The sequence below is a fragment of the Oryx dammah genome, unplaced genomic scaffold, assembly GCF_014754425.2.
Source record: "Oryx dammah isolate SB20612 unplaced genomic scaffold, SCBI_Odam_1.1 HiC_scaffold_29, whole genome shotgun sequence".
Classification (NCBI taxonomy): Eukaryota; Metazoa; Chordata; class Mammalia; order Artiodactyla; family Bovidae; genus Oryx; species Oryx dammah.
The window spans coordinates 79410279-79434056 of NW_024070213.1; the positions used below are offsets into that span (position 1 = coordinate 79410279).

Here is a 23778-nt window from a genome sequence, read left to right on the forward strand (position 1 = left end):
CCCACTGTTTTAAGAATGTTCTTATTGACCTTTCTCTACCCTTCTAATGTGTCTTTAACACATGTTCACGGGTTCACAAAAAGAAAACTAGAAGAATCTGAAGGAAAGACACTGGACCAAAGACTCTTCAGTGACCTAAATAGATAACCACAATGACAGATCTGTAAAGAAGGAGGCAGAAAAATTTGAAACATTGGCTACTTACAATACAAGGTCAGATAATCCTTCCTTCTTTTCTTCTTTGGGGAAATCCAAACAGCTGTACAATGTTTCTTTAAGTTTTTCTTTATTGAACAGTCCTCATGCTTGCAAAACCAAGAGCCATCCTAGAAAACCAGGGCCAATATTGTATCACATTAAGTGGCGGCTACTTTATATCAGACTTTCTTTTTTTTAAAGGTGACAAAAATGGGGTTGGTGGGGAGAAGGTGGTTATAAAAAAACTTCACAGGAAACCAAATAGCCTTTATTTAAATTAAAAGCAATCACAGGCTGATTCTTGGAACATACTTGGAAATGCTTTTTGGCATGCAGCTGCTACATGCCGCCAATATTGTGTGTAATTGGAAACATTTCAAACAGAATTGTTACCAAAGTCAAAGACCATAATTGCAAGCCGTGGGATCTGCGTTGCAGATAAAAGCAGGGCAGCTCAGGGAGAGCATGCTGCACCCAGGGGTCTCCTTACTGGCAGCATCTGACTACAATATTTTCACTGTATTATCGATGTCTCTTTCTTTCCAGATCCCCAACGAGACAAGAAGGAAACACAGGGAAGTACACAAAGCAAAACTGGTAGGTGCTATAAATCAGTGGTCAGGACAAAACTCTTAGAAAGGAGTACATGACTTCAGTACTTGAACAACTGAAATAACACAGCCTTCATTTTTTTTTTCCCCTGAAGCGTAATCCACTAGAAATAAAAGGCTTCTCTCCCAAGAGCTGACTCCAAACTTACCAGTGAGAAAAATACAACTGCAGTCAAATCGGTCAGTTGTCTTTTAGGGTCGCTTAGGACCAAGTTACCAACAGGAGGAAAAACGTTAAGTCCAGGTAACTGACAGCTGCTTTGTTAGTTTTCAGCTCTAAGTTTTAGAATGTTTACACTGGCTTCTGCTCCGCTGACATTTTTATTTTTATTTCACATTTAAAATCTCTCTTCATAGGGAAATGAATCTGGAAAGGTCTAATCAGTTCAGGCTGGGCAATCACTCTTGTTCTACAGAGGTCTCTTCAAAACTAACCAAAATGCATTTTAGAGTTTAGTCTAAACAAGCATACAAAACAGAGACACAGGAAGGATTTTACATTCTCTTTAAGAGGTTTGATCCCCCAGGGGACTGGAAATAGTCAGAGCCAGTGGACCACTGGCTCAGGAATCGTTCTTGGAAAAATCATGTCATTCTGGCACATGGGAAAGGGTCCGATTATTCTGTCGTGTCTCCGAGCCAGGAGTGTCATGACATCAGCGTGCTCCAACTTGTAAAGCCTGTCTCTTCCCACCATCTTGCCTTCAGGAGAGAGGGGAGTGAGCGAAGTGGGGAGTGAGGCGGATCCCAGTGCAATTTCGGGCCAGGCCTTTTCCACTGTTCATTAAGTGTTCCTCCACCAACACACACGGTTAACCTCTGCGACTTCAGTTCTGCACGGCAGTAGACAAGAGCGTTGGGTACTGGTTCCTGGCAGGGCTGGGGGCTATGTTTGCTTGTGTCCAGAGACAGAAGAATCCAGAAGTGGGGCCGGCTGGGTCCTGGCACTTGGCTCTGGCTCCGTGTGCCACCTGAGGTTTCGAGGAACAACATCGAAGCAGGACTTGGCACCCGGACTATTGTCCTTTCCTCTCCCAGCTCATGTGCTCACAAAGACCTTCTAAAGATACCAGGACACAGCACACTACTGCTTTGTTCTGAGACCAGACAGCAAAGCAGGAGTTAACCTTCAAAATATCAACCAACCAACCAACCTAGAAACACAACTCATTCTCTTTCCTAACTCTCCTTATTGTGAAGTAATTAGGCCTGCATTTAAGCAAACTGAATATTCTCACTTGAATGAGTTAAACAATTAGTACTATTTTATGTAACCTGGAGGGAAAAAAAGAGCTATTTTTCTTTTTAGAAAAAGAAGGCGTCTACCCTAGCCCATTGGCATCTTTAACATTTTTATACACAGATGAGGATCACTTTGACTTTTAAAATTACTTTCCTTCTTTAAAAGGAAAAATTTACTCTTTATAAACTACTTTAACCAGAAAATTAACTGCAGTAACCAGAATAATCTTTTCTGAAAATTGTTTCCTGTAATATGGGCATTCTCAACTACTACGTATATACCATTACAACAGGTACACTTAATTACTGGAGAATCATTTTAAAAACTCCTGTTCCGTTTCATGAGTATTATGAAGAGTCAGTCATAATACTCCCTTTTGTTTGATTTTCAAGTAATATACAAAAGCTTTTATAGAAATCATCTCACAATGTCACTTTTTAAAACTTAGATTTCAGCTTTTTAAAATTCTGACTTAAGAAATTTTAAGTTGTTACCTCTTTTCTTTTGTGTCTTTTCAGAGTTATCATAGGAGAGGTTATTAGTAAGAACCAGACTTTTACCTATATCTGACTCTAAACTTTATAGTTTAGCTATTAACTCTTATAAGGGTCTTGTTCTTCATTCAGCTGATATTAACTTTTACTTGGGTGACCCAAGCTGACTCATTACAAGCTCCTTAATTAGAAAGACAAATGGTGGTTCCATAGACCCTGATTTTAAAAACATGATAAACTTTTAAAGGTTCAGTGGTATTACTGGCAGAACTGATTGAATCTGTCACATGAGTAAAATACATCACTTTTCCTTAAAAACCTGTGAACCAACAGGGTCATTCAGCGATAAATCACAAATTAGTAGCAAATTAAGAATGCAAAAATTAACTTACAAAACCCATTTGCTTATATCAATATGGCTCCCCCTATGTTCCATCCAGTCCTTTAGTCCTTCAGAAGTCCCTCCCTTTCCTTCCTTCTTAGGCTTAGTCATGAGAAGTCACTGTCGTTAGCCATGGTTTATTAGAACAGAGATTTTCAAGTTCATCAGCAGTGTGCCAACTTCCAACTGTGGGTAATGTCCATTTATTTCTAGCACCTTTTAGTTTTAATATGTAGAGCACATGCATTGTTAACCTTTAAATCCTTTGTATAAACATTTCTGGAAGGGCTTTAAAACATCTCCTCTGTATTTCCTGACTTGCCAGTTGACGGCATTTAGGAACTCCCTGGTACCAGCAGGTGCTGTATTTTGCTTTCTTCAGGTTCCAGCTGGGCTACAATGACAGATTCCTGTCCCAGGCTCGGCCCAGCCACCTAGGCTGGGACCGCATGGAGGCAAACTGAACGGGGCCCCACCAGACAGCAAGATAAATGGCTGCTGTTTAAGTTTAAAATCCCCTGGTGGGAGTAAATATTGTTCCAGAGAAAAAGGCTTGACAAATATTGCGTCATCCTTCCAGAGCTGTCTTGATTAAAGCAGGATCTTTGGATTAAGTTGGTGCTCAATTCAGAATGTATCTATCTTGCTGTCATGGGATTTTTTCCCCCTTCCTAAAGTCTGAAAACAGACATATTGTTGGGAATGGTCAAACAAGGCTACCGCCTCCCAAGCGGCTAGAGTCCACTCTGATAATAGAAGGCGACTGAACACTTCACTGAGGATAATGGAGACAGCAAAGGCTTAGTGGGAAAAAGCCAGTTGTCACCTAAGTGACAGGCAACAGCTGAGCTCACACATCTGGAGCCAGACCAGGGCAAATATTCAGCAACCCTCACCCGTCTACACCTTGGGTTTGTCTGAAGTAACAGATGGAAGTTCCTTTTACTCCAAAAACACACTAAAAAATATCTGACAGTGAACCACATTGGTTATGTAACATCAGCAGCAAACACCCTTCTGAAGTACTGGTTAAAATTGGGAGGTAGACAAACTACCGCAGGTACACACAATTTCATCACATACAACCTCTTCTCCATAAAATCCATCCTAAAAGCCACATATATATGCATGCTTTTTATAGCGCAAATGCAGCTGAATTCCTTGGGAGAGGCAAGACCCTTACATGTTCTCTTCCTTTAGGCAGTTCCCATGTTGTGTTCTTCACCTTGCTCAGGGCCGCAGTGGCTCTGCCTCCCATACTCTTCAAGAAATCAGCAACCAAACGTGTTTGGCTTGTGATTCCGAACCCTCCTTAGGCAAGCTGGAACGCAGAGCGGTGCCAGCCGTCCCTCCCCCACCCCCACCTCCCTCTTCAGCCTCCTGAAGACAATCTGTGGACAATTTCCCCAAAGTCCCCAAAATAACACGGCACTGCCAATAGTCACTGGCGATGCCGTTTGTTTTTCTTAGAGGGCAATGAAAATTTAACAGCTTTCTGCTGCATCCCGAGTCCGGGTCCTGCTAATTATTAACATGCCCAGTTTCTTTAACTTTTTCTGCCTAAAAGGAAGTCGACGCTCCCATTCTTTCCCATATTCGTGTTACACGCAGAAAACAGCTCTACTGGGGCGGGAGGTAGGGGGCTGATGCACCCCAGGAAAAAAGCAATCGACCCTTTCCCCGGAGCGTTAGGGGAGAGTCGGCACCCTGCCTCTGGACGCCGGTAGGTGACAGGCGATCCTAAGCGGCGGACCCTGACCAAGGCGCCCTGGCCTCCCTGCGCCCCGCAGCGCCCCAACTCTGGGGCCCCTGAACGGGTTTCCACGCAGGAAAGAATCAAAGGAAGAGTTGGTTGTGCTGCAGCCAACAGGAGCGGTGCGGGTAGCCTATCTGAAGCCCTCTGGTGCCGCAGCCCCAGGATCTGCTTTCACTGTCTACACAGCCCAACAAACCGGTTATGCCCATCTCCCGCATCTTCTGCGACACCGAACCACTCCGAGGGTCAGATGCCCCGAGTGACGCGGACCTTTTCGGCCCTTACCCCGCGGCGCTAGCCGCCCACCGCCGCACCCGCAGCCCCTCTGCAGAGCCCACTCACCTCAGAGAGGGAGCGGGACTCGGCTGGACGGTCGTCGGCTCTGCGTCGGGTCTGCGGACCCGCGCTCCGCGGTGTCAGCGACGGGCGAAGGCGGGCAGCGCAGGAACCATCCGGAACCCGGGACGTGGCCGTTGCGGCCGCGGCGCCCCTCGCGGAGGTCAGCGCTGGCGGCGCGAGGCGGGCACGCTCCGGAGCGCGCTGTCTGGCGCGGCGGCCGCGGGAGGCGGCGCTCGCGGGGCTGCAGGCGGAGTGCGCCCGGCTCCCCAGCCCTCTCCGCGACGCCGCGCACCCCGCCCTCGGCCGCCCGCCCGGCGCGAGCGAAAACGCGGAACGCGGAAACCGCCGCGGGATCCGGGCCGCGCGCGCCCACGCGCCCCCGGCTCCGCTGCGAAAGGCTGGCGGGTCGGCGCCGGAGTCCGGCGGCCGAGGGCGCGGGGAGGCCGGGCTGGTTGGACCGGCTCGGCGCCTCGGGAGGGCTGAGCTGAGTACGGGCAGTCTGCGGGATGAAGTTCGCCTGGGCGCAGCCGGGGTTCTCAAGTGCAGTCGGGTCTTCTCTGCCCCGCCCCCAATTATACGCTTTTTTTTTTTTTTTTTTTTAAACCAAGGATTCTGATGGATGGAAAGACAGGAAGGGTGAAGGAGCAAAAAAGACAAACCCAATTTCCTCTGATCAAACGGTTTCGGGGTTGCCTATTTGGGTTTCTTTTCCTTTGGCGTGGTCGGGGCGGAATAGTTAATTAAACTCTTCGATTCCTTCCGGCGCGCCTCGCCTCGCTGGGGACTCGATTGTACGCGATCCTATCTCGTGTAATCCCACAGGCTGGGCTGTCTCCACCTCCGAGCAAGAAGCCTCTGATTCAGCCTCCCCTCCCCTCCCACCCCGGTCATCTCAATAAAAACTCAAAAGTCTGAGGAGTGCATGTGAAAACCTCAGCTCGTCGCAATGTCCCGGCCTGAGCCAAGTTAGCGTGTTGCACTTAGAGTCGTATTCAAAATATTACTTTCATCACGACGATCATTTTCCATTGGCCAAGCTACTCCATGTTTTCTGCCCAGTCTCCAGGGCTGGGCTCTCAGGCGCATTTTCTCAGATAAAGTGGAGCTCAGCCTGTTTGAAAGTTCTGCCCTGACATCTGTGTTGTCTTAGAACCTTAACCCCCCTCACTCGTTCCAGTTCCAGATCAGTGGAGTTTCATTCCACGGGGGTACTGTTTCCCCCGGGGTTGCAGAGGGTGGATCAGACAGCAGGTGTTGAGCCTAACTTGACAGGTGTCTCTGCAAATCTAGGGATTCCTTGACCTCTCAATCCCTTCTACAACCCTCTGAGACATCTTCCTGAAAGATGAGGATGTGTGCATGCGTGTGTTAATCGATGGATTTTTAATTTTCTTTAAGAAAAATCAAAACAGCCAATTTCAGAAATTTTCGGAGCACCAAATCTCTTCTATTTTAACTGGGAGTAAAATAAGGGAATACTGAACAAATTCTGAGTTGATGAAAAAAGGATATAAAATCAATAACATTTAAGACAAAATGAAGGGGAAATAGTACAAATTTAAGGAAAGTTTGGCCACAGCCCTGTGCTCTGCAAATCCAAATCTGATTTAGATCTCCCTGCACTGTGAAAACTTTCTCACCTCTAGATTCACCCCTGAGTTTCTAAACCTCTGAGCACAGATCTTTCAGGAAACAAGACTGTTGCTTTTGAAGTAACTCCACTTGTTCCCGGTGTTTGTACCTGATGGGAATCTGGGGAAAAACAACCTAGGCTGTCTTGCTTCTCAGCATTTTTTTTGGAATTGTGTGTGTTTATCTTAACAGGGTTACAAATGCTTCTATTAAGCTGTAGCATTTTAGCTTCTGCCTAAACTCCAGAACTGCCCAGAAGGCTGACAAAATGATTTATTCCACCCATAGAGGTTGTGCAAATCAGTACTTATAAGGGCAAAGAGTCCACTCTCCATCTGTGGGTGCCTGTCTATTGTTTCAATGGACACCTTCAAGTCAAAGTAGTTTTCCAACAAATTGAATGACACCGTGGAACAGAATCAGTGGAGGATGGGGTGGAGGAAAGCATCACTGACCTGCAGCTGCATCTTCCTGAGAAAATCCTCTCTGATGGACCAGTAGGCGCTTGTGGCCAGCAGAATTGGGTATGGAGCAGCTCAAGAGAAGTATATTTATGGAAGGTGCAGTTGGATCTCCCTATTAATTGGAGACAATGCTACTTTCTTATGATGAGAAATACATCGATAAATCAATCTGATATCAGAGGACTTACAGCTCTGTGGTGACCTCACAAAAGTTTCATTTGTTGAGCACCTATTGTTTGGTAGCAAACATGTTGGGCACTGTAGGGTGTTCACAGTTGCCAGTTAAGGGGATTGCTGTCTGTTTAGACAATGCACTGAGCAGCATCTTTTGGACCTATTGCAAAGGTGAACACTTGATCTTCAACCAGGACTCCCAAAATTACTTTGGATGGTACATGTGATAATTTGTGGTTAGAGAAATTTGAGTTCAAATCTCAACCCAGCTGCTTCCCAAATGCAGCCTAGGATAATGTAGTTAGGATTAAAGTGGTGTTTAGGTTCTTCATTTGTAAATGAGGATAATAATATCCATCCCCAGAGAGCTGCTGGGAGGATTGAATGCTAGGCTTGCAGAAACGACTCAGCAGGTAGAAAGTTTATATAGTGCTGGTGTATAAGGCATTGTCTCACACCACCCTTCTCTATACCAGCCTCCAAGCAAAGTCCTGTAAGTTAGGAAAGAACTATTTTGGACTTAATCTGAAAAACTTTTCTTTATTGTGGACTATTCAGTTTCTTCTGGGTCTTTTATCCTAATGGTGTTATTTTCTTTGTCTACACAAAACAACATGGTACAAAATCTTTTTTTTTTTTTTTAGAAATTTCTTTATTATTATTTATTAAGCACGAGCTTAATACTGAAGACATTTCAAATCACCAGTCAACAACTCATTCTTCCCCACCCAACTCACCCCAAATTCTTGATAAAGAGCTCTTCAAGTAAAGACACACTCTTTTCTCGCCTCTGTATAAAACTTTATGAAATAAAGGCAAAGAACTGTGCACATCTTGCTGTAAATGCTGCCCACAGCTGTGGAGACAGTGTCTATCCAAGGCTGTCTTTACTGTACAAGTCCTGAAAGACTCTTGTTCATGAACTGTCTCTTCACAAAGCAAGTCCACCACTTTTGGGGTTTATCATTCTGAGGGTCAAAAATTTTCTCATAAAGTCTCAGTCCAGCCTCTTGCCTCAGCTGTTGTAAGTAGGCCCTCATCACTTCATCTTCCTGTTTGTTTGCAGGTTTGGCATAAATGGCATTAAGTGGAAAACCAAAGGCTCTCTGGGAATGGGAAAATTAGTGATTCCCAGTGAATATATTTCTTTCTCACCTTGGCTTTTAGAATTGCACTTTTGGGGTTTCTTTTGACACTCAGAAATGTAGAGAGTTAGATATATCAAGGTCCTATAGGCTTCATTCTTAGTTTCATAGTTTTTGAAGAAGACATTGGCCTTAAAGTAATAGATAGCTTCATCCATAATATCTGTATCTTTTGTCTCTCTAGGGGCAGGTCCTTTGAACTGACTTCTGATAGGCAACAGTGCCACATTTCCAATGAGTTTGGTGTCAGGATCTATGGGGGAAGAGTGGTAAGCCGGCATCTTGGAGGTGCCCAGGTCTCAACCCCAATGAAAAGAATCTCCAAATCTTTTATAAATAAATCAATTCACTTAGGGAATGTCTATTTTTCTTTTAAAGCTTTGATAACAAATGCATATTTTTGTAAATGATATCTTTATGCACTGAAGTGTGTCCTTCAAACATTCATGAGTTGGAGTCTTCAATTCCAGTATCTCAGAATGCAATTTATTTGGAAATAGAATCTTTACAGAGATAATCAGGTTAAAATGAGGTTGTTGGGTGAGCCCTAGTCCAGTATGACTGGTGTTCTTCTAGAAAGAGCAAACACACATGCACATAGGAAGAATACCACGTGAAGAAGGCAGAGGTCAAGGTGATGGGTCTCAGATAAGCCAAGGAACCACCAGAATCTCAGCAGGAAACGTGGGCATAGATTCTTCCTCATGGTCCTTATGTTAGGAGAAGCACACTGACTGAAGCCACCCACCCTGGGCAGGCACCATAGTAACCATTTGCGCTGTTATTTTACAACAGGGAGTCCTACTAAGGAGCACAGAACTAATAAGCCATCACCAACCCGAAGAGTTCAGGAAAGGTCAAATGGAGACGCCACGTGTCCAACCACCTCCCAGAATCCTGCTGGCATCCATCCTGGCTGAGCAATGCGTGCGCCACCAGGAAGGACCCTGAGTAGGGTGATTGGCTGGAGAAAACCCAGAAACTAATCCCATCACCATAAAACCTGAGACCGCATGGCAGAACGTTCTCCTGGGTTCCCTGACCTTCATACTCTCCGCCAGGGGGCCCGTTCCCAGTAAAGCCTCTTGCTTTGTCAGCACGTGTGTCTCCTCAGACAATTCATTTCTGAGTGTTAGACAAGAGCTCCCTTTCGGGCCCTGGAAGGGGTGCCCCTTCCTGCAACACTTAGAAGGAACCAATCTTACTGACACCTTGATCTCAGCCTTCTAGCCTCTAGGGCTGTGAGACAATACATTTCTCTTGCTTAAGGCATCCAATTTGTGTACTTTGTTATGGCAGCCCCAGCTAACATACAATTCCCAACCAAGTCATGTTATGAAGGCCTTGGCTCATTGAAGAATATTTTCACATGAAGATGAATAATTCCCGATGGTTTAGGCCACAAGCTTGGTATTTTAAAAAGCAGGAACCTGATGAGGTTGGCAGGCTCTGTTTGATTCCCAGGTCTGCTGGGTTCCTAGGCTTTGCTTGGTCCCTGATCCTTCTGTCTCATTTGCTCACATTTGGGACTCTTTCCTGACCTGCAGACTCAGCCCTACTTAGTGTTTCCAGAATGAATCATCCTGACCCTGTAATGACCTGCATGGACTTAGCCGTAAGGCATGTTTGCCTGCTGAGGAATCCTACATAGGCTTTCCAGCAGTTTCCGGATACATTGCACCCTATTTGGTTATCCTAAAAGGTCTTTCATATTTACACTCTGCTGATCTTTCTAGTTTCTTTTCCTACCACTCCCAATCCTTGTTTGCTCTTACTGTGTTATTTACAGTTCCTCGAAAGCATCAAGCTATTATGCCTCTGTGCTTTGAACCCACCTAGAACGTTACCAATGATAAAGGTCCTCTTTTACTAACTCTTGCTTATCTTTTAAAATTCAACCCAGACATCATCTTCTTGATAGTCCACTGATGTGTGTATTTGTTTTTCTGCCCATCCAGCATTTCTTTCTCCTTTGTAATGCCCAGATTTCCTTTGGGGAACCACCTTCCTTCACTGTGAGTGCACAAGGTTTCGCCAGAGACTTCTCCCTGATTTGCCGTTGGGATCATGTAACCCAGGCCTGGAAATGGAGTGCTAGATCCTCCTGATCAAAAAATTGGTTCAGGGAAGAGCATGTGTTCCAAGTCCAGGTCCTGGATTTTTTGTACAAGATTGTAGGAATTCTACAACAACAAATTCAGCAAATCTGTACTGAGCACTGTTGTACCAGCTACCTTTTTTGCTGGAAATTCAACAGTAAACCAACAGACAAAGTCTCTAGCCCTATGGATCTTCCTTGAGCCTCTGGATCAAACCCCATCTGAAAACAACTGCCACTGAGCTTGTCAAATTAAACCAATATTTTGTTGTTAAGCCAGTTAGGGGTTAAAATGACTTGAAATTAAAGAAGCCTAACTGATACATTCTTCCCTCATATAGATTCTACTTTGTTCAACTTTCTACTCCTTTATCACTTCATTTGTTTATTTGATTAATCAAGCCTGACCTTATTCCATCAAAGTTTTGTTCACTTACAATTATGCAACAGTAACATGCAGCAAGCTAACATGAAATTTTAATTTGAAAATAGGTATGAAATGTGAAACAGAAATGAGAAAAATTCATAAAACTCACCCCATAAAGAATGGGGCACAATGTATTGTTTAGGTTTATAGCAGCCAGTATAACATGGGTTACATAATCCTTACACAATTGATAATGTATTTAAGATTAAAGAATTGTATCAAAAGAAATACAACTATTGCTAAATGAGCAGAAAGTGGCACCTTCACCCCCAGATCTTCATGAAAAAGGCTCTAGAAAAATGATAAACAATGTCCTCAACAAAATCTTCACAGAAGCAAACAACAGTATGTCTCTTGAGGCTGTTTCTCAGAGTATCCCTCAGCTCGTTCTTCAGAAAATCCATGTTTCAGAAGAAGCAATTTAATTCACTCCATTTTGTGATAGACACTTCACAGAGTATATAGCAATTACATTAAAGTGAGAGGTCCAGAGTGTTCTGGTATCACATAGCAGGAGCAAGGTACACAGCTGGAGGGGACAGAGGTAGAATCATGGAAGTTCTCCTGCAAGAAGAGGCTCCTGAAAGATGAGCTAAACCTAGGGAAAGATGAGTGTGTGTGTGTGTGTGTGTGAGTGTGTGCGTGTGTGTACAGGCATTCAAGCATTTTAGGCCGAGGAGGGAACATCACGTGTAAAAGTGAGGTGTGTGAGCATGCTCAGTAGCGTCTGACTCTTTGTGACCCCATGGACTGTAGCCCACCAGCCTCCTCTGTCCATGGGATTTCCCAGGCAAGAATACTATAGTGGGGTGCCGTTTCCTCCTCCAGGGGATCTTTCCACCCAGGGATCAAGGCTGTGTCTCCCGCATCTCCCGCTTCGGCAGGCAGATTCTTTACCACCGAGCCTCTGGGGAAGTGAGCTGGTGAGTGTGAATACGGCAAGCCTGAGAAGATGGAACATGCCCCATCGGGCTGCAGTCTGAGGTGCAGGGGGAGGGCAGGGGTGGAGGTTTGGGTGAGCCTTGAGAGACGGGCAGAGGCTGGGTCACGAATGAACCTAAAACAGGAACAAGTTTGATGGGGACGATTCAGTTTTGGATGACAAGAGCAAATAACCTTCATATTCACTAAGAAGTTAAGTAGGAAGGAGTTAGGGAGAAAATGGAGTGCAAGAATTCAAAAGAAGAGAGTGTTCCAAGAAGAGAGGAGTACCTACCTTCTTCTGCCACATTTTAGATTGTACAGAGCAAGGTACGTCCCATGGAGCCCTAAGAGTTTTCTCAAACCCCTAAATTAAGAGGTTTGATGGAGGTCCTCAGAGAGAGTTGAGCAGTTTATTTACATCCTCAAAGCGGACCAGCTAATCAGTGTATTCTTTAGGCAGTTCAGTTCAGTTCAGTTCAGTTCAGTCGCTCAGGCAGGCCCCTCTGTGGACTTTGCACCCCCATGGACTCAGCGCACCAGGCTTCCCTGTCCATCATCAATTCCCGGAGCTTGCTCAAACTCATGTCAGTCAAGTCGGTGATTCCAACCATCTCATCCTCTGTTGTCCCCTATTCCTCTTGACTTCAATCTTTCCCAGCATCAGGGTCTTTTCCAGTGAGTCCTCCTTAAATAAATGTGCACCAGGCTTTGAGGAGTTTGGCCAGCAGTGATCCTGAAATTATAATCTGTGGGGAAATACTGAACTACTCCATGTTGCTCATTTTAACAGGAATTATATAATTCAATTGGAATTGGGCTTCCTAGGTGGCTCTAGTGGCAAAGAACCCGCCTGCCAATGCAAGAGATGGAAGAGACGTGGGTTCCATCCCTGGGTTGGGAAGATCCCTTGGAGGAAGGCATGGCAATCTACTCTAGTATCCTTGCCTGGAAAATCCCATGGACAGAGGAGCCTGGTGGGCTACAGTCCATGGGGGTGGCAAAGAGTCAGACATGACTGAGTGTCTAACACCTCACCTCCTCATATATTTCAACAGTCAGCTGATCCCAGTTGATCATCTCTTGTAAAAATTGTGTGTGAAAATTTAAGGCCATTTCAAAGCTGAGTGGGAGGAGGATGCCAGGTCAGGGTCCCTCCTCTGTCACAGCAGTCTTCGTGGCCTCTGATTTGCTGTCCCTTCCACTATGGTAACCCACTCCAATATTCTTGCCTGGAGAATCCCATGGATGGAGAAGCCTGGTAAGCTACAGTCCATGGGGTCGCAAAGAGTCGGACACGACTGAGCGACTTCACTTTCACTTTCCACTAGTCTGAGCCCAGAAAGCAGAGTGTGGCCTATTTCAGTGTTGTGACTGCAGTGCTTAGCACAATGACTGGAACAGAGTAGGTGTTTAATATACACAGTATGATGAGTGAATACTGGGACCCAATGGAGAGCCGCTGGGCAGGAGGGAGTGAGGTGGGGGCACGTAGGGCTCATCTGCCAAGCCCTAAGGTGATCCAGCCACGGCTGGTGTGGTCCACAGGACCACAGAAGTGGTCTGCAGGAGTTATAGCACCAGGCCTTTGGGCAGTAGAGACTCCGTTGATGGGGAGGCGTGTGCTAGGTGAAGCAGCAGTCGGGGTTTAGGGGCAAGGTCTAACAATGTTCAACCAAAGGATCTGGGGTTCAAGGGTGGACCTGAATCCCAGTGGCTGCATTAGAAATCAGGTGAAGTCCAGTGTGGTCTCTGTGTGATAGGGGTGCAGCTGCTACTTGGAGAAGCCCCATAGCAGGCCCCCAACTTTGGAGAACAAGATGAACGGCAGGCCTCCACAGTCAAAATGCAGGGGCTGGTCTGGAGAACGGATTGGTGTTTTGGTTCTATGATTCTGGCTTCCTTAGTTATCCTTCAAACCAGATGACCCTATTGATTTCACATACCTGTGAGTTTGAGAAAAAAATCACAAAGAAGAAATATAAATGTCCTTTCACTTACAGCTGTTGACCCTATCTATTTTATTTCAGAGGTACCAAGACTAATTCTTTCACTTTGACGTCTACAAAGCTTAACACAGTGGCATAATGGCTTCTAATAACCTTTCTGGAAATATCCTGGGTTGAATGGTGCTTTATTTTCTCTCTCTCTTTTTTATTTTGTCTAAAAGGAACTGTGGAAATTGTAGTTGAATCACTGATAAATTGGCTTCTCTAGATCTTAGATTTTATTACCTATTCTCTCCTTTTTATAAAAAGTGGCAATTCCTGCTTCAGAATGTTGCTTATGCTTTTGGCCCCCAGGCTTAAAGATCTCCTATAGATAGCACATGGTGTTCCATAAATATCTTCAAGTATGACCTGCAATGTCTGAATTAGCTTTTCCCCTCATCAGAGCTTTGGCTGGGACAGAAGTTCGTAGATGTTGGAGTTTATTCATTAATAATTCCACAACTCCTGGTCATACTTCCATCCCATGCCCCAGCTCCCACCCTGAGCCCAGCATATGTGGGGTATTAAAATAATATGAAGCTCAAGCAAGCATAAAGAAAAAAATGACATACTCAATAGTACAGTTATGGGCTCTACATGTGAAAAAGGAGCAACTTTCAAATAGACATTGCTAGATTTACATCCATTTTCTTCTGGAGTTTAAGATGGGAAGGGTGTAATTGTGGGGTGCTGGCTTCATGCCATTTCATGAGAAAAAAAGGAAGCTGTTGGCATTGCTTACCAACCCTGAAAATCCAGAGACAGCCATGGGGTAGAAAGAGGGTGCAGGCAGTGTTTCTGATCCCTTGGGAACTGGCTCCCAGGCCGGTGCCTCCACCAGGATGTGGTTTTCTGTGAGTGAGAGCCACTGATGGACTTGGAAATTAGTCTTTTATGTTAGTGTGCTGACCACATGACTCTCCATTACTGTCTGAAAGCATTAGCAAAATAACCTGTCACTCGTGATGTGATTGAGAGAAATGTACAAAGGAAATGAGTTTACTAACTCCATTAGGTTAAAAGGCAAATGGGAGACTGAAACAATAATCAAATGGTAATATTTTAATTTTCAGAATTAGCTATCTGACAGGGCATTTCTCTTTTAATTTAGTGTTCTATACGGCGAAATGATGAAGTTTAAGGAGCTTAATAGAGGAGCAGAGGAAATGAGGGTGCCGAGCAAATCAACAGGCTTAATCTTCTTTATAGAGGTTCAGAGTTACAACCTACTCTTGCTAAAAAGTACTATTCCAGCCACCTCAGCAGAATAAATCAATATGAGAAAAAGGGAAGAAAAGTCAAACCCCACAGAAAAAAAAGCTGAAAATGAAATCAATGAATTTTCCCAAATGAATGACTCATGATGCTGAGATCCCAGCCCGTGATTCTGCGTGGTGCCTGAACTTCAATATTTGCAAGTTACGTGCAATCTCCTCTAGTCTGAAACTGCAGTTTGCCTGGAAGCAGTTATAATTCTCTTACTGTCTCATTAAATAGGTTAAAGCAGGCAGGCAGTCCTGTCAGCAGGGCCTGGGAGAAATGTGAATACAGTGGGAAGTTGTCTTTGCACATTGATTTTCTTTGCAAGAATCAGCAAAAGTGTGTGGGTGACAAGAGGAAGGAGGAAAGCAGGAAAAGGAGGGGCAACTCTCAAAATACCGCCAAAGGAAATGAAGCTCTTGTCACAACCATGGCGGGGATATATTGATACAATTTTTCCTCCACAATTGAGGTGGGAAGCACTCTCCATGGGAGCAAAGTCCTCCAAAATGGATCCAAGTCATTTGATTTTTCATAGTATAGATACCCATCAGTGGACTCAGTGACCAGTGCTGGGCAAGTTGCTGTTGTTACTCTTATTGACATTAGTTGTATTAGAGTCTTGTGGGCTAATACAGGAGGGTGAAGTTTTCTTCTCACTTTTCTGATTTGATGCTGAAATTGTTTTAAAATGTCTAAATGAAGCCTTAGCTTATTCACTGACTTATGAGCATCACCATAAGGATGGCGATGCGAGTTGGGTTGTGATCAGTAGATAAGTGGTTCATTTTCTTCCTATTCTGTTTATGAGTGAGGTTGCTGACATAGCAGCTAGGTGGTGGCAAAGTTTTTACCATTTCCCCCTGTCACCTGGTGCTTTGCACACTGCTTTCCTCTTATTTGGCATGGATTGTGTGCATTAAAGCTCCACCAACTAGCTGTTGGCCCTTGGAGGGCAAGGCTTGTCTCCGAGGTTTCTTTCTATCCCTCACATACACCTATGCATGTGGAACTGTGTCTTCACATCGACCATGTGTTGGTCAATGACTCGTATTGATTAAGTGTGTATTTCTACATCCTCGGTGCGCTCTGAGCACAGAATTACAAAAGAGCTGTGGGGGACTCATTTTATGGAAGAGGAAACTGAGAAAAAAGAGAAAAAATGTACTCGCAGCACAGGGCCCAGTGGGGATTAGAACTCAGCTGTCAGACCTGTGTGTGTTTCTTTTGTTCCTTCCCAGTTGGAGAAACTAGTGTCACTAAGTAAAGTGCAAGAGACCAGGGTGAGTGGGAAAACAAACTCATGGCACACAGCCTGGGCTGCTACGACATCATTCTCAACCTTGAGCGTGATGCTGTTTTGTAAGTAGAGCACAGGGAGTTCTGCACGTTGCTCAGGACCCAGGGCTTTCGCAAATGCTTCTCTGTCTTGACGCAGGGCAAAGAGAATGTTCCACAAAGCAGTGGCTCCCAGGCATGAGTCTAGAGAGAAAGAAGGAATGTGGCAGCCAATAGAGTGCCTGCTGGCTTTCTTACCCAAGGCCTGGGCTGCCTGATTTTCTGTAAAGGTTCTTTTTAAGCAGCTATTTTGGGGCCACTGGCTGCGGGCAAAACATTCTTTTCTTTGACCACAATCCAAAGGCAAGCATACAGGAGGGTTGTTTTTTTTTTTTTTTCTGTTGGCATCCCAAATAATGGCCTCTCTCCCTCTTTTCCTCCTGAGAACATTTGTTGATCACCTACTATGCGCTGAGCACAGTGCTGGGTAGATGATGTGGAGATAGCTATGAAAAAATCAACTGTCATATTCTGGAATGCAGGGTTTATTAGGGAGACGAGTGTCATCATTATTTGCCTGGCAGTGAGATAAACACTGAAGAGGCATCTACAAAGTGGGAGCACAAAGGAAGAAGCAACTAAGGACATCTGTGGGGCCAGGCGAGTGTTTCCGAGGCAGTGGCATTGAGTCTTGATGGGAGAGTTATCCGGTTGGGTGATTTTGGTGGAAGATGGAAACCTGGCAGAGGGGACAGCCAGTGTAGACACAGGAAAATGCAAGAAACCCACAATGCTTGGGAACCCAGGAACAGTTTGGAGTGGTAGAAAGTGAGGAATTGTGTGTATGTGGGGGTGGGGTGGAGCTGAAAGCCCAGGCAGGAAAGTAGAAATCCAAAGGACACTGGATGCTGTGCTAAGGAGTTTATATTTTAGCTCAAGGTAATGGGGAGGAAAGAACCAGCAGAGCAGAAACCGACTATACTCAGGTCCTTTTCCTCAAAGTAACACACATTGCTGAATATAAATAGCTCTGCTAAAGGAAAAATAGACTGGGCTCATTTCATTTTCCTATAAAGATGAAAATTAGTTCTTGGAGATATCTTTTGCTTTTGCAATTATTAAGCTTTTCCAAGTGGTATGCAATAAGCAAATCTTGTTTTTCATGGACTTAAAATGTATTTTCAAAGTTAATGGAAAGGGCAGTGGACTGGGAATTGTCCTGAGCCCTGGGTTCTGGATCTAGGACCCCCATTAACAGAGGGTGTGGGAATCCCCTATGCTGGGTCTTTCTCATTCTTCAGGTCAGGGGATGGGAGCAGGAGCTCTCCAGGGACCTTTTAGCATTAGGATCGGAGTGTGTAACTTGTGTGTATGCATGTGTTTCTGTGTGTATTGGTGTATTTCTATCTAGCCTAATTCCAGTAAGAATATGAGGCAATAGAGAATAAAAGGCACTGATTCAATGAGTCAAACTCTTAAGGCTGTCATAAACATAAACAAAGCAAAATAAAACAGCCTACTGATTCTCACCAAAACTAGAGAAGGAATAATAGCAGAATAAAGGACAGCCTTCTGAGTTGCCATCATCATGCCATCTTAAACTTTATTAATTTTTTGGATAGATAATACATGCATAATTTTCACAATTTGAAAGGTAAAACATGCATACAATAAAATTTTCCCTCTTGTGCCTTCTCCTAGCCACCCAGGCTTGCTCTCGCCAGGCAGGCACTATACTCCTTTAGCTGCCAAGATAAGGTAGGAAATAGAATGATTTGCAAAGCTCTTAAGGATCAAAATTTATTACAAAAGAAAAGCACTCTTTTTTTTTTTGAGGGAGGAGAATTTTAAGCTCTTAAAGAAATTTCTCAAAAGAATACCTACACAACAAAGGCTCTTGAGTAAAATCACAGAAAATAAACTCAATAATATCTATGGCAGTGTAGAGGATTTCATTTCTGAGCTGCTTCAGAATTTAAAGAAATACTTAGTTGAATTTCCTACGTTCTGTCCCATTAAAAAGTCAAGAGGAACAGACTTTGACCTGGAGTATTTTGAGGGAAGAATTTACCTAAAAGCTCATTTATTTCTGCCCTTGAGGTGTCCTAACTCCTGAATTATGTTTAATTTTGAAAAGGACTACCACCTGATTTGATTCCAAGGCAATTCAGTCCCCAAATGAAGTCCTGTATAACTGACTGGGGAAAACTTTTGGCTAAAATTGTTTAGTGTTGTCCATTTATATGTGACAATGCAATTGACAAAGGAATTTGGTTTGACATCATTATTATTTAGCTGTTCTCCCAGGCAGGATTTGGTCAATAGGTTCAACTGCTTTTAGAGGCCACTCCTGGAATGTGAAAGTGGTACCATGTGATCAGCATTAGAAGGGTCCTTTTGTTGGCCAACATAGGTACCTTGGATTTGGAGCCAGTACCCAAGAGTCCATTGCTTGGCTCAGTGGGTAAAGAATCTGCTTGCAATGCAGGAGAAACGGGAGGTGCAGGTTCGATCCCTGGGTCAGGAAGATCCCCTGGAGGAGGTAAATGGCAACCCACTCCAGGAAATCCCATGGACAGTGGAGCCTGGCAGGTTACAATCCAAAGGGTTACAATGAGTCAGACGTGACTGAGTGAATAGGAGCGCACCATTCCAGGTACAAGTTAAACTGAGAGGGGAGTGTGGGTAACTCCTGCCTGTGCTATTGAAATGATGCTAAATTTTGGCTAAATTTAAATGATTCTAAATTTTGGCTAAGTTGTCAGAAAGTGAGTGTTGTCAGCTCTGATTCCCAGACTAGTAGGAAAATAAATGCAGTAAAGGGGTTAGATCTTGGATCAATGCACATTATGTAATTTGGCCATAAATCATTGCCTGTAGAATGAAAGACTGACACCAGATCAATAATTGCCAGAAAAATTAAAATTTTCATTAAGTGAAACAGAAAGCAACGGTTGAACAGTATAACCTCAAACCAGTCTGCTTTTCAGGTGGGAAAAGAGATGGCACGACCCAGGCCTGAACCTTGTTGGGAAGAACTAGCATAGAATTCTAAGGAAATGAGAGGGGATAAACTGGGTCTAATTTTTGTTTTTTTTTATGGTGTTTGGGTCCATCTAGTTAACAGAGGTACAATTCAGTTCAATTCACAGACTCAGTCATGTCCAACTCTTTGCGACCCCATGGACTGCAGCCAGTCAGGCTCCGCTGTCCATGGAGTTCTCTAGGCAAGAATACTGGAGTAGGTAGCCATTCCCTTCTCCAGGGGATCTTCCCAACCCAGGGAATGAACCCAGGTCTCCTGCATTGCAGGCAGATTCTTTACCATCTAAGCCACCAGGGAAGCCCGAAGTCAGACCTGTTAATCGCAGTAGGTTAAAGAACCCCAGGGCAGGACTCCCTTGGGACCCTTCTCTGGCTTAAGATTTGTGTCAGAGATTGTTCTGGAGCCACAACAATAGCCCTTGTCCCAAAGCTGCAGCAGCAGAGCAGGACCTTGACAGGTTCCTCCCGTCACAGTCATGTGACGACAAAGTCCTAGCCACCAAGTAGTCTAAGGGCCAGGGCCCCCCCGAGGCCTGTGGGAGCCCCTCCCCCAACCCCCTTGGCCACGGTTGAACCCAGAGCAGCTTTCTCAGAAATACAGGAAAACTGTGTACTTTCTTGCTAGTTTGCCTAGGTTTTCTTGGCGCCCTAACGGTTCCTTCGCAGACTCAGGGCAGAGAAATAAAGGGGTCGGATTCTCCACCGGAGAGCTCTATTTCCAGGTTTAATTGATCTCTAGTTCTTGGTGGCACTGCCCTTTGGCTCACCCTGGCCTCGTCTCATCTTTCAGCCAAATAGTTAATGACCTGTAAACAAACAAACAGCTGTTCAGAAGGATCCAGATATTTAAAATGCCCTGAGGTGAATCTTTTTGTGAAGCAAACATCTTCTTCTGCGATGCAGAAAAGCTTCTTCTAATTCATTTGTTTTATAGGTTAGTGCGCCATAGGGGTGTCCAACCATTTGAAGGTATCATTTGTAGTTGTAGTCAGAAGAAGGCTGATGAATTTTACAGTTAAATTCAAATAAAATGAAGTCTGACTTCCTTACAGTGGGACAATGGCTGTTACATTAAAATGTCTCATTCTGTCTCATTCCAACAACCCATTCTTCAGCCTGTTCTACACTAAAGATCAGTGTTTTAATTATTTTGAGTAGCAGAAACAAGACACGCCTCTTCTCCACCAGGGAGATGAGTATTCCTCCTGCTCCTTTTGTTGCCTGGTGCTTAGTTGCTCTTGGCAGACTCCTCAGTCCATGGGATTCTCCAGGCAAGAATACTGGAGCAGGTTGCCGTGCCCTCTTCCAGGGGATCTTTCCAACCCAGGTACTGAACCCGAGTCTCCTGTGTCTCCTGCGTTAAAGGCGTATTCTTTATCCGCTGAGCCACCAGGGAAGCCCCTAGTTGCCTGGAGAGTCAGGTAAAGATCCTTTGCAGTGAAGGCGATGAACTTGGAGGGAGGAGCTTCCCAGAGGAGGTACTCTACTGCACGTAAACTGGGAGACAGTGCCAATGTTAGGGCTGAGTCTATTTGTCTACCCTTGGCTTCCAAACTTCCGAGAATGCAACCAAATAAAATGCAACCAAATAAAAATGCAGTATTGTTGGAATACTTTATCTTCGTTGACAGAATATTATTCCACAAGGAAAAATATTATATAAATACAAAAAGATGAACAGTCTGTTTGAAAAGGAGTAGTGTTTGGATAACTCTCATTCTATGGTTTCCCTTGTATTGAAAGAACATGCTTATCACCAAAATTTTGAAATATATAGAAAAGCACAGAGAATGTATTTTCTGGAGTTTTTTTCTTCTGGGCATACATATATACAGAAATTGATCACATTGGACAAGTTTAACTTGCTTTTCATTTGACATATAATGAACATTTCTTCATGTCATTTGATATTTTACAACCATTATTTCATGGCTCTATAATATATTTGTTGGACGTTAACATTAAAATAATTCTAAATAAATGTTTTTTAACAGGTGATGGGCGTTCTTTAGCTAACTCTTGGCGCTCATTCATTATTTTCATAGGATAAACTTGTAAAAGGATTTCTGTTTCCTAAAACTGTATTCACCCGAAGTGAAGGGAAGAAGACTGACTGAGCCCTGACTGTCAAGTGCTAATACTGGGGAGCATTTTAAAAGCATGCGGATGTGCAGTCAAATTGCCCTCATTTAAATCCCATTTCTACCTTATGGATGCTCAGTTTCCTCATCTATAAAATGAGGGTAATAATGGTGCCTATGTTCTAAGGTTGCTGGGTGATATAAATGACTAATCCAGAAGCATGTATCCAATACTTTATTGTGTTTTCCTTCTTTAGTTCCATTCATGGTTTGGTTAGATGGATATCATTATGGCCAAATTGCAGAGGAGGAAGCAGATGCCCGGAAAAGAGAAGCAACTCACCCAAAGCCAGATTCTGTGCGTCCAGCTCCAAAGTGCGTTCTATTCACTTTTATGCAATAATTATTCATCTAGTCCATGTAGAAGTAATAATGAAACATTAACTCTAGAGTACAGATTTTCAGGTTTGCTTTTGGTCTCTGCCAAAGTATCACAGCCCCAGAGAAGAGCAGCTGTCCATCACATCACTCTGTTTCTTTCAAGCCTGAGTCACAACTCTCATAATCTCTTAAACTCAATTTCCTATTTATTGTCGGTCTTTCCTGTTGGAATGTGTGCCGAGGGCCGGCTGTGTCTTTCAACGATGCAGCACCGAATCTGGCACCAAGAAGACTTTCTTTGATAAATGCATCTTATCATTCAGATGTGAACATAACCTAAATTACCACATTATTACTAAATTATTTTCTTCTGCTTGTGCAATAAAGTTTATATGTATCAAATTATCTGGATCATTTTAACTTTCCTTTCACTTTTTACTAAAAGCATCGTTGATTTTTAGATTAAAAAGCAACCAAATAATAAATACATTGAAAAAAATCTTAATAGCTTTATAAAACTTAACAGAAAGTGGTAAATTTCTGCTCTCATACCAAATATTTCTGCGAAATCTTCTTCAAGCAGATAAAGGGCTCAAATATGAAAACAGTCCTAGGAACACCCTCATTTCTTAAAGCCCAGAGTTAAATTTGCCTGGTATGGGCTGTGTATACAGGCATAATCACCTTGTCTTGCTGGACTGATCCATCCAAACAACTGGATAATTCCACAGAGAAGAATAAGTACAAAATCATGTTTCACAGGTCGCTCAAAGCCAGTGCTTTGGGACAACCCAGAGGACCCCCCCCCCCCCCCCCCCCCCCCCCGGTTCAGGATGGAAAGAAACATGTGAATCAATGGGTGATTCATGTCAATGTATGTTAAAAACCACCACAATATTGTAAAGAAATTATCCTCCAATTAAAATTAATTAATTAAAAAAACTTTAAAAAAGTGGAAAATTAAAAAATTATGCTTCAGTCCTTTGGTTCTGATTAATAGGCTGTGTTGCCTTTTTTCTTTTATCTCTTAAAGAATTCCCATTTATCCTTTGAGTCTTCATGTGAAAATCTATTCTGTCTAAAGCCTTCTCTTGTTTTCCCTTTGCCCTGGGAAGGAATTCAGCTCTCTGTTCTTGGTGCTCCCGTGACACCTTGTATAGAGTGTGATATGGCTCCAAGGGCTTTGTATCAGTTTTAAAAAAAAATCAGTGTCCTCATTTGGACTGAAATTCTTTAATGCAGTGGTCATGGCCTGTGTTCCCATGGCCTAGAACGTTACACAGCATGTTGTAGACTTTGCTGAATGAATGAACGAATGAACCAACTATTTGTGTGAGAATGTGTATTTAGATTTTGTTATATGAGCAACAAGGTGCCAAGTGAGATCTCTCCTTTTTTTTTTTTTTCCTCCAGCTTTGTTAAGATGTAAGACATAAGTGTTAGCTGCTCAGTTGTGTCCAGCTGTTTGCAACCCCATGGACTGTAGCCTGCCAGGTTCCTCTGTCCATGGGATTCTCCAGGCAAGAGTACTAGAGTGGGTTGCCATGCCCTCCTCCAGGGGATCTTCCCGACCCAGGGATCGAACCCATGTCTCCTGAATCGTAGGCAGATTCTTTACCAGCTAAGCTATAATTTTAAGGTGTATAACATATTGATTTGATACATTTATATACTTCAAAATGATTATCACCATCCAAGGAAGGTTTTTAAATAAGAGAGTAGCAAGATCTGATTTACGATTTAGGACTACATGCTTGATTTACCTCCACCCTCGCCCTGGCATTCAGCCTCTTAGGCACATGTGTAATTGCTGAAACTTACTTTTTCTATCTTACACATTTCATTTAAAGACATTTTG

At 43.8% G+C, this 23778-nt stretch overlaps 1 protein-coding gene and 1 pseudogene across 3 annotated transcripts in view; both read right to left on the bottom strand.

The window, feature by feature from the left end:
- PRICKLE1 (prickle planar cell polarity protein 1) overlaps nt 1-5246 on the bottom strand; it is a 113368-nt gene extending 108122 nt beyond the window's left edge. Inside the window, exons 1-2 of one of the 3 annotated variants that reach the window (XM_040233774.1) lie at nt 5027-5246; nt 206-326 (exon numbers count right to left, since the gene is read on the bottom strand). The gene's annotated coding sequence lies outside the window, so the exon portion shown is untranslated. Of the gene's footprint in view, nt 1-205; nt 1606-4111; nt 4464-5026 lie in introns of those variants that run through there. The other 2 variants (XM_040233776.1, XM_040233775.1) reach the window with 2 other exon arrangements.
- A 2852-nt stretch (nt 5247-8098) lies between these two features.
- Nucleotides 8099-8753, bottom strand: LOC120857906 (annotated as a pseudogene).
- Nucleotides 8754-23778: the final 15025 nt, after the last annotated feature.